This window comes from Ipomoea triloba, chromosome 3 (genome assembly GCF_003576645.1).
Source record: "Ipomoea triloba cultivar NCNSP0323 chromosome 3, ASM357664v1".
Taxonomy (NCBI): Eukaryota; Viridiplantae; Streptophyta; class Magnoliopsida; order Solanales; family Convolvulaceae; genus Ipomoea; species Ipomoea triloba.
The window spans coordinates 23,945,224-23,955,217 of NC_044918.1; the positions used below are offsets into that span (position 1 = coordinate 23,945,224).

Sequence of the window (9,994 nt, forward strand, 5' to 3'; positions counted from 1 at the left end):
TTTTATGAATAAAACATTGATTAAATTTGTTGAAAAATATGTGTATTAAAATTATACAATATTTTTAACATAGAAAAAGACACCTTAAGGAATTAGCCCATGACTAATCACACTCTTCATGTGGTGCGAGAATAGCCACATAATGAATTAGCCCAAAATCTCGTTATCGCAAGGAAATAGAAAATGAAGCTGAGCCCAAAATATCTTATCGGGGCCCATTTGCTAAAAACATACACACTAAGACCTAGAAACAATCCGTGTTATATGTATAGTAGGGTTTTGACTTATAACTCCATCCGCTATCAATGGTTCATTTAAAAATTATGTATTCGCCCATCTTGAACGCTCAAACCCAGGGCCAAGAGGTTAAAAGCTTTGTGCTCAACCAACTGAACTAAACAGGAAAGTTATTATACATAGTTAATATTTATATTACTATAGAGGCCAAAAGCATTGAAAGTTAATTAACAAGTTAAACAATTGAATGACAGATAGCTTTATGAATAATACATTGATTAAATTTGTTTAAAAATATGTGTATTAAATTTATACAATATTTTTAAAATACAAAAAGACACTTTAAACTATTATAAAATCATTAATTTTATTACTTAAAACAATTTATATTGAATATTTAAATTTCTATACATGTCTTAAAAGATAATAACTGGTTAGCTTGTTCACCTACTAAATTCTCAATGCTTATATTGCGGAGTCAAGGATTAGGTTTCACCACGTAAGATATATCATTTATATAAGTTTGTTTTTATTATGCTATAGGTTCATTTTTATTCGAAATGCATTAAAAATGAACTTGTAATACATTAAAAATGACATCTACTAATATTGAGACCGAAAAGTCTTTCGATTGAACATACGATATCTAGTTATTAGGCAAGTATACTCTAGGTAAACAATGAAACTTAGCCCAAAATCTCTTGTCAGAGCCTGTAACCCCTCGGTTTTTCCGACAAAGTTAAGATTCGAGAATATCGATATAATTTTTTTTAAGCTATGACATTTAAGAGAAGGCTTCTCGGTGCTCGAAAGAATTTTTTTTTTTTAAGATTAGTTATTGATAAGCTGCGAACTACGTACCGGTCACGAACCGAGAAATTTTTAAGGATATAGATTCAGTTCGAATTTTCCTAGAAATTGGATTATTAAGTATCATACGATTAAGCCTGAACTTCTAGTTAGTTCAAGAAAATATTAAATGGACTGTAAGGGGTAAATTGTTACGAACTCTGTACCTATATTTCGCGAGATACCGAAAAATTCACAATTTTGGTGATTTGCGACGGGATTATTTTTAGTATAATTTTGGTATTAGAATTTTCCCGAATTAAGATATAATCCTCCGAACTTTCATCTGATTTAACCCCAAACTGGCCAAATAAGTTGTGATCTTCTTAAGGACTCCATAGGGTATTGACAAGTGGCAACCAAAATCTAGCCAATATTGGATCATTTAATGTTAGCATTAATGAGGCATGGGAGTGTTGCACTTTGTTACTTGATCTTCAAGACAAAATCTACACTAATCACACTCATTTCTCTCTCACTCTCCCACCCCATTTTCGAACTACACCATTAGGAAGAAGAAGAAAAATTAGTTTGGTCTTCCATTGTAATCAAAGAGCTCCTAAGCATTCTTCCAACCCAAGAGACTAAGTGTAGGTAAGACCTTAGACTTTGTTGGATTAAATCATCTCTAGAACTTAAGTGTTAATGTTTGGTGCATGAAAAGTATTGTTATTGTGGTGATATTTTTAGGGTCTTTGAACTCAAAGAAAGGATCTAGCAACTTCTCGGCTTTGAAATCTTCCATCAAGGTAAGGAATCCCTTAAGTCGGTTCAATCACTTGAAGGTGAACAAATGCTAGTAAATTATATGACTAGGAATTTTTACGTGGAAATTATGTGTTAAGTTGTGGATCTACAAGTTAGCCTAAGAAACTACACTTTAGATTTTTGGTAATTTTTGTATACATGTTCATAGCTAATTTATGCATGTATATGTTGAATTTATGCCCATATAGGCTTATACTTGTGAAAATAGTGAAAAGAAATCAGGATAGATTCTGGCAGTGACTTCCGAGATTTATTGGGAAAAATTGGTAAGGTATTTTGATCCTATTTTTTTTAGACATGTAGTTCTATAAGTGTAGAACCCGCATATAAAATTTCATAATGATCGGAGTAGTATAAGTACGGTTTTCGAATTTTTTTTCCAAAACTGGTCCAGAGAGAAAAATATTCTAGACAGCACACTGCCAAGGGCAAAAATGGAATTTTCTGTGTTTATTCGCGGGTCAAAATGACCAAAACTTTTTATGGACATCAATTACTATAAGTTGGGGTTCTACCATAAAAATTTCAAGTGAAAAAGAGTTCGGGAACTATTTTTACCGGCTCAATCTTTCGGACCGCGCCAACTGAAATTTCTGGCAGATTTGACGCGGACTCGTTTTCGACTTGTTTTTGACCCGGTTTTTCCCCGATGTTTTTAACCCTGAGTGTTGCGATGTTTTGAAAGCCTACGGGCATCCAGGTGAATTTTTGAAGGCCCAAATATTATTTTTGTGCATTATATTTATTAACTTGGAAAGTAATTATGTTTTGAAAATTATTGTGACTCCTGTACTTGAATTTCCATAACGAGACTAACACTAACCAAAGTGTGTATTTTGGGGAAATATATTTTAACAAGTGTGATGGTTATGGAGTCGTGTGATAATAATGAATGGTGAGGGAGTCTGTATGATTAATCTATACTGCAGAGCGAAGTTTCTTCGCTGAGTGAATGGTGAGGGGTCTGTATGATTGATTCATACTGCAGAGCGAAGTCTATTCGCTGAGTGGAGTTGTGAGAACTAACTGTCGGGTGTCTCGAACAGTAGTGTGGGTGTTGTGTTTCTCACGTGTGAATTAATGGATGTGTTATGTGCCGAAGTTACTTATATAATGTGGTATTGCTTGTTGTTAGAATGATTGCAGGTAGACTGCGACTGTTGGGTAACGTTTATCTTACCCTATTTATTATTAATTGTTGTTTTTGAAAACCTTTGTTTACTTTCGAGTGACAATGGATTTCCTTACTTAGCCGTCGCGCTAACTACACTTCATTGTGTCCTTTATTAGATGCAGTCTAGCGTGGGCCGTTGTGGCCGATGAGCTCTAAATAGGATGGGAGTCGAGGTTGAAGATTACTCTATCCTAGAATAGACACCCTGGAGGGATTATTTCCATATGTACATATCAGGTTGTAAGTTTAGCCTTAGCGTTTAGGTATAGGAAAGATACCTAAGATATTTGAGGTTGTAAGTTTAGCCTTAGGAAAGATACCTAAGATATTTGAGGTTGTAAGTTTAGCCTTAGCGTTTAGGTATAGGAAAGATACCTAAGCGTGGCGGTAACACCCAGTTTTCTGCTGGTTAGACGCTTCCGCAATGTATTATATTTTAAGGATTTTGTGAAAAATATTTTAAGGATTTTGTGAAAATTGGGGTGTTACAGAGCCCATTCGCTAAAATCATACACTAAGATCATCGCCATCAATGGTCCATTTAAAAACTATGCATTCGCCCACCCTGGGGCTCGAACCCAGGACCACAAGGTTAAGAGCCTTGCGCTTTACCAACTAAGCTAGACGGGCAAGTCATCACATATAGTTAATATTGATATTAGTATGGAGGCTATAAGTCTTGAAAATTATTTAACAAGTTAAAGAATTGAATGAGAGATAGCTTTATGAATAAAACATTGATTAAATTTGTTGAAAAATATGTGTATTAAAATTATACAATATTTTTAAGATAGAAAAAGACACCTTAAGGAATTAGCCCATGACTAATCACACACTTCATGTGGTGCGAGAATAGCCACATAATGAATTAGCCCAAAATCTCGTGATCGCAAGGAAATCGAAAATGAAGCTGAGCCCAAAATATCTTGTCGGAGCCCATTCGCTAAATACATACACACTAAGACCTAGAAACAATCCGCGTTATATGTATAGTAGGGTTTTGACTTATAACTCCATCCGCTATCAATGGTTCATTTAAAAATTATGTATTCGCCCATCTTGAACGCTCAAACCCATGGCCACAAGATTAAAAGCCTTGTGTTCAACCAACTGAGCTAAACAAGAAAGTTATTATACATAGTTAATATTTATATTACTATAGAGGCTACAAGCATTGAAAGTTAATTAACCTGTTAAACAATTGAATGACAGATATCTTTACGAATAATACATTGATTAAATTTGTTTTAAAATATGTGTATTAAATTTATACAGTATTTTTAAAATACAAAAAGACACTTTAAACTATTATAAAATCATTAATTTTATTACTTAAAACAATTTATATTGAATATTTAAATTTCTATACATGTCTTAAAAGATAATAACTGATTAGCTTGTTCACCTACAAAATTCTCAAATGCTTATATTGCGGAGTCAAGGATTAGGGTTCACCTCGTAAGATATATCATTTCTATAAGTTTGTTTTTATTATGCTATAGGTTCATTTTTATACGAAATACACTAGAAATGAACTTGTAATACATTAAAAATGACATCTACTAATATTGTGACCGAAAAGTCTTTTGATTGAACATACGATATCTAGTTATTAGGCAAGTATACTCTAGGTAAACAATGAAACTTAGCCCAAAATCTCTTGTCAGAGCCCATTCGCTAAAATCATACACTAAGATCGTCGCCATCAATGGTCCATTTTAAAACCATGCATTCGCCCACCCTGGGGCTCGAACCCAGGACCACAAGGTTAAGAGCCTTGCGCTCTACCAACTGAGCTAGATGCGCAAGTCATCATATATAGTTAATATTGATATTAGTATGGAGGCTATAAGTCTTGTAAATTATTTAACAAGTTAAAGAATTGAACGAGAGATAGCTTTATGAATAAAACATTGATTAAATTTGTTGAAAAATATGTGTATTAAAATTATACAATATTTTTAAGATAGAAAAAGACACCTTAAGGAATTAGCCCATGACTAATCACACACTTCATGTGGTGCGAGAATAGCCACATAATGAATTAGCCCAAAATCTCGTGATCGCAAGGAAATCGAAAATGAAGCTGAGCCCAAAATATCTTGTCGGAGCCCATTCGCTAAATACATACACACTAAGACCTAGAAACAATCCGCGTTATATGTATAGTAGGGTTTTGACTTATAACTCCATCCGCTATCAATGGTTCATTTAAAAATTATGTATTCGCCCATCTTGAACGCTCAAACCCAGGGCCAAGAGGTTAAAAGCTTTGTGCTCAACCAACTGAATTAAACAGGAAAGTTATTATACATAGTTAATATTTATATTACTATAGAGGCTAAAAGCATTGAAAGTTAATTAACAAGTTAAACAATTGAATGACAGATAGCTTTATGAATAATACATTGATTAAATTTGTTTAAAAATATGTGTATTAAATTTATACAATATTTTTAAAATACAAAAAGACACTTTAAACTATTATAAAATCATTAATTTTAGGGAAAATGGTCAAATAAGCCCTCCAACTTTACCTAAGGAGTCAATTAGGCCCCTGAACATTTTAAAGTAGCAATTAAACCCATCAACATTATATTTTGATGCAAAAAAGTCCATAAGCCTGTTAATGACCTGTGATCACAGGTCATTAGGATTCCGGTCAAATTTTCGGCACACTCAGGCTATATTCCGGCACAAAACCCAGTGGTTGCCTTCTCCAGTGAGTCACCAGCGACCGTCGAACGGTCGCCCGTGACTTTTGTGCCGGAATATGGGTGCCGGAAATTTGACCGGAATCCTAGTGACCTGTGATCACAGGTCATTAACAGGTTTATGGACTTTTTTGCTTAAAAATACAATGTTGATGGGTTTAATTGCTACTTTAAAATGTTCAGGGGCCTAATTGACTCCTTAGGTAAAGTTGGAGGGCTTATTTGACCCTTTTCCCTTAATTTTATTACTTAAAACAATTTATATTGAATATTTAAATTTCTATACATGTCTTAAAAGATAATAACTGGTTAGCTTGTTCATCTACTAAATTCTCAATGCTTATATTGCGGAGTCAAGGATTAGGGTTCACCTCGTAAGATATATCATTTATATAAGTTTGTATTTATTATGCTATAGGTTCATTTTTATTCGAAATGCATTAAAAATGAACTTGTAATACATTAAAAATGACATCTACTAATATTGAGACCGAAAAGTCTTTTGATTGAACATACGATATCTAGTTATTAGGCAAGTATACTCTAAGTAAACAATGAAACTTAGCCCAAAATCTCTTGTCAGGAAGTACACTCTAAGTAAACAATGAAACTTAGCCCAAAATCTCTTGTCAGAGCCAATTCGCTAAAGACATACACTAAGATCGTCGCCATCAATGGTCCATTTAAAAACCATGCATTCGCCCACCCTGGGGCTTGAACCCAGGACCACAGGGTTAAGAGCCTTGCGCTCTACCAACTGAGCTACATAGGCAAATCATCATATATAATTAATATTGATATTAGTATGGAGGCAATAAGTATTGAAAATTATTTAACAAGTTAAAAAATTGAATGAGAGATAGCTTTATGAATAAAACATTGATTGGATTCGTTGAATAATATGTGTATTAAAATTATACAATATTTTTAAGATAGAAAAAGACACCTTAAGGAATTAGCCCATGACGAATCACACACTTCATGTGGTGCGTGAATAGCCACATAATGAATTAGCCCAAAATCTCGTGATCGCAAGGAAATCGAAAATGAAGCTGAGCCCAAAATATCTTGTCGGAGCCCATTTGCTAAATACATAAACACTAAGACCTAGAAACAATCCGCGTTATATGTATAGTAGGGTTTTGACTTATAACTCCATTCGCTATCAATGGTTCACTTAAAAATTATGTATTCGCCCATCTTGGACGCTCAAACCTAGGGCCACATGGTTAAAAGCCTTGTGCTCAACCAACTGAGCTAAACAGGAAAGCTATTATACATAGTTAATAATTATATTACTATAGAGGCTACAAGCATTGAAAGTTAATTAACAAGTTAAACAATTGAATAAGAGATAGCTTTATGAATAATACATTGATTAAATTTGTTTAAAAATATGTGTATTAAAATTATACAATATTTTTAAAATACAAAAAGACACTTTAAACTATTATAAAATTATTAATTTTATTAATTAAAACAATATATATTGAATATTTAAATTTCTATACATGTCTTAAAAGATAATAACTGATTAGCTTGTTCACCTACTAAATTCTCAATGCTTATATTGCGGAGTCAAGGATTAGGGTTCACCTCGTAAGATATATCATTTATATAAGTTTGTTTTTATTATGCTAGAGGTTCATTTTTATACGAAAAGCACTAAAAATGAACTTGTAATACATTAAAAATGACATCTACTAATATTGAGACCGAAAAGTCTTATGATTGAACATACGATATCTAGTTATTAGGCAAGTATACTCTAAGTAAACAATGAAACTTAGCCCAAAATCTCTTGTCAGCAAGTACACTCTAAGTAAACAATGAAACTTAGCCCAAAATCTCTTGTCAGAGCCAATTCGCTAAAGACATACACTAAGATCGTCGCCATCAATGGTCCATTTAAAAACCATGCATTCGCCCACCCTGGGGCTTGAACCCAGGACCACAGGGTTTAGAGCCTTGCGCTCTACCAACTGAGCTAGATAGGCAAATCATCATATGTAATTAATATTGATATTAGTATGGAGGCAATAAGTATTGAAAATTGTTTAACAAGTTAAAAAATTGAATGAGAGATAGCTTTATGAATAAAACATTGATTGGATTCGTTTAATAATATGTGTATTAAAATTATACAATATTTTTAAGATAGAAAAAGACACCTTAAGGAATTAGCCCATGACGAATCACACACTTCATGTGGTGCGTGAATAGCCACATAATGAATTAGCCCAAAATCTCGTGATCGCAAGGAAATCGAAAATGAAGCTGAGCCCAAAATATCTTGTCAGAGCCCATTTGCTAAATACATACACACTAAGACCTAGAAACAATCTGCGTTATATGTATAGTAGGGTTTTGACTTATAACTCCATCCGCTATCAATGGTTCATTTAAAAGTTATGTATTCGCCCATCTTGAACGCTCAAACCCAGGGCCAAGAGGTAAAAATTTTGTGCTCAACCAACTGAACTAAACATGAAAGTTATTATACATAGTTAATATTTATATTACTATAGAGGCTAAAAGCATTGAAAGTTAATTAACAATTTAAACAATTGAATGACACATAACTTTATGAATAATACATTGATTAAATTTGTTTAAAAATATGTGTATTAAATTTATACAATATTTTTAAAATACAAAAAGACACTTTAAACTATTATAAAATCATTAATTTTATTAAATAAAACAATTTATATTGAATATTTAAATTTCTATACATGTCTTAAAAGATAATAACTGATTAGCTTGTTCACCTACTAAATTCTCAAATGCTTATATTGCGGAGTCAAGGATTAGGGTTCACCTCGTAAGATATATCATTTCTATAAGTTTGTTTTTATTATGCTATAGGTTCATTTTTATACGAAATGCACTAAAAATGAACTTGTAATACATTAAAAATGACATCTACTAATATTAAGACCGAAAAGTCTTTCGATTGAACATACGATATCTAGTTATTAGGCAAGTATACTCTAAGTAAACAACGAAACTTAGCCCAAAATCTCTTGTCAGAGCCAATTCGCTAAAGACATACACTAAGATTGTCGCCACCAATGGTCCATTTAAAAACCATTCATTCGCCCACTCTGGGGCTCGAACCCAAGACCACAAGGTTAAGAGCCTTGCGCTCTACAAACTAAGCTGGACGGGCAAGTCATTATATATAGTTAATATTGATATTAGTATGGAGGCTATAAGTATTGAAAATTTTTTAACAAGTTAAGGAATTGAATGAGAGATAGCTTTATGAATAAAACATTGATTGAATTTGTTGAAAAATATGTGTATTAAAATTATACAATATTTTTAACATAGAAAAAGACACCTTAAGGAATTAGCCCATGACTAATCACACACTTCATGTGGTGCGATAATAGCCACATAATGAATTAGCCCAAAATCTCGTTATCGCAAGGAAATAGAAAATGAAGCTCAGCCCAAAATATCTTGTCGGAGCCCATTCCCTAAATACATACACACTATGACCTAGAAACAATCCGCGTTATATGTATAGTAGGGTTTTGACTTATAACTCCATCCGCTATCAATGGTTCATTTAAAAATTATGTATTCGCCCATCTTGAACGCTCAAACCCATGGCCACAAGGTTAAAAGCCTTGTGCTCAACCAACTGAGCTAAACAAGAAAGTTATTATACATAGTTAATATTTATATTACTATAGATGCTACAAGCATTGAAAGTTAATTAACAAGTTAAACAATTGAATGACAGATCATTGAAAGTTAATTAACAAGTTAAACAATTGAATGACAGATAGCTGAAAGTTAATTAACAAGTTAAACAATTGAATGACAGATAGCTTTATGAATAATACATTGATTAAATTTGTTTAAAAATATGTGTATTAAAATTATAAAATATTTTTAAAATACAAAAAGACACTTTAAACTATTATAAAATCATTAATTTTATTAAATAAAACAATTTATATTGAATATTTAAATTTCTATACATGTCTTAAAAGATAATAACTGATTTGCTTGTTTACCTACAAAATTCTCAAATACTTATATTGCGGAGTCAAGGATTAGGGTTCACCTCGTAAGATGTATCATTTCTATAAGTTTGTTTTTATTATGCTATAGGTTCATTTTTATACGAAATGCACAAAAAATGAACTTGTAATACATTAAAAATGACATCTACTAATAAAAAATGAACTTGTAATACATTAAAAATGACATCTACTAATATTGAGACAACTTGTAA

General features: G+C 32.3%; 4 non-coding genes across 4 annotated transcripts; all 4 read right to left on the reverse strand.

Moving 5' to 3' along the window:
• Nucleotides 1–3,585: 3,585 nt before the first annotated feature.
• Nucleotides 3,586–3,658, reverse strand: TRNAK-CUU. Its single transcript has one exon. It is a non-coding gene; the product is annotated as a tRNA-Lys (tRNA).
• A 1,103-nt stretch (nt 3,659–4,761) lies between these two features.
• TRNAK-CUU lies at nt 4,762–4,834 on the reverse strand. The gene has a single exon. It is a non-coding gene; the product is annotated as a tRNA-Lys (tRNA).
• A 1,607-nt stretch (nt 4,835–6,441) lies between these two features.
• Nucleotides 6,442–6,514, reverse strand: TRNAK-CUU. Its single transcript has one exon. It is a non-coding gene; the product is annotated as a tRNA-Lys (tRNA).
• A 2,327-nt stretch (nt 6,515–8,841) lies between these two features.
• TRNAK-CUU lies at nt 8,842–8,914 on the reverse strand. Its single transcript has one exon. It is a non-coding gene; the product is annotated as a tRNA-Lys (tRNA).
• Between the last annotated feature and the right edge of the window lie 1,080 nt (nt 8,915–9,994).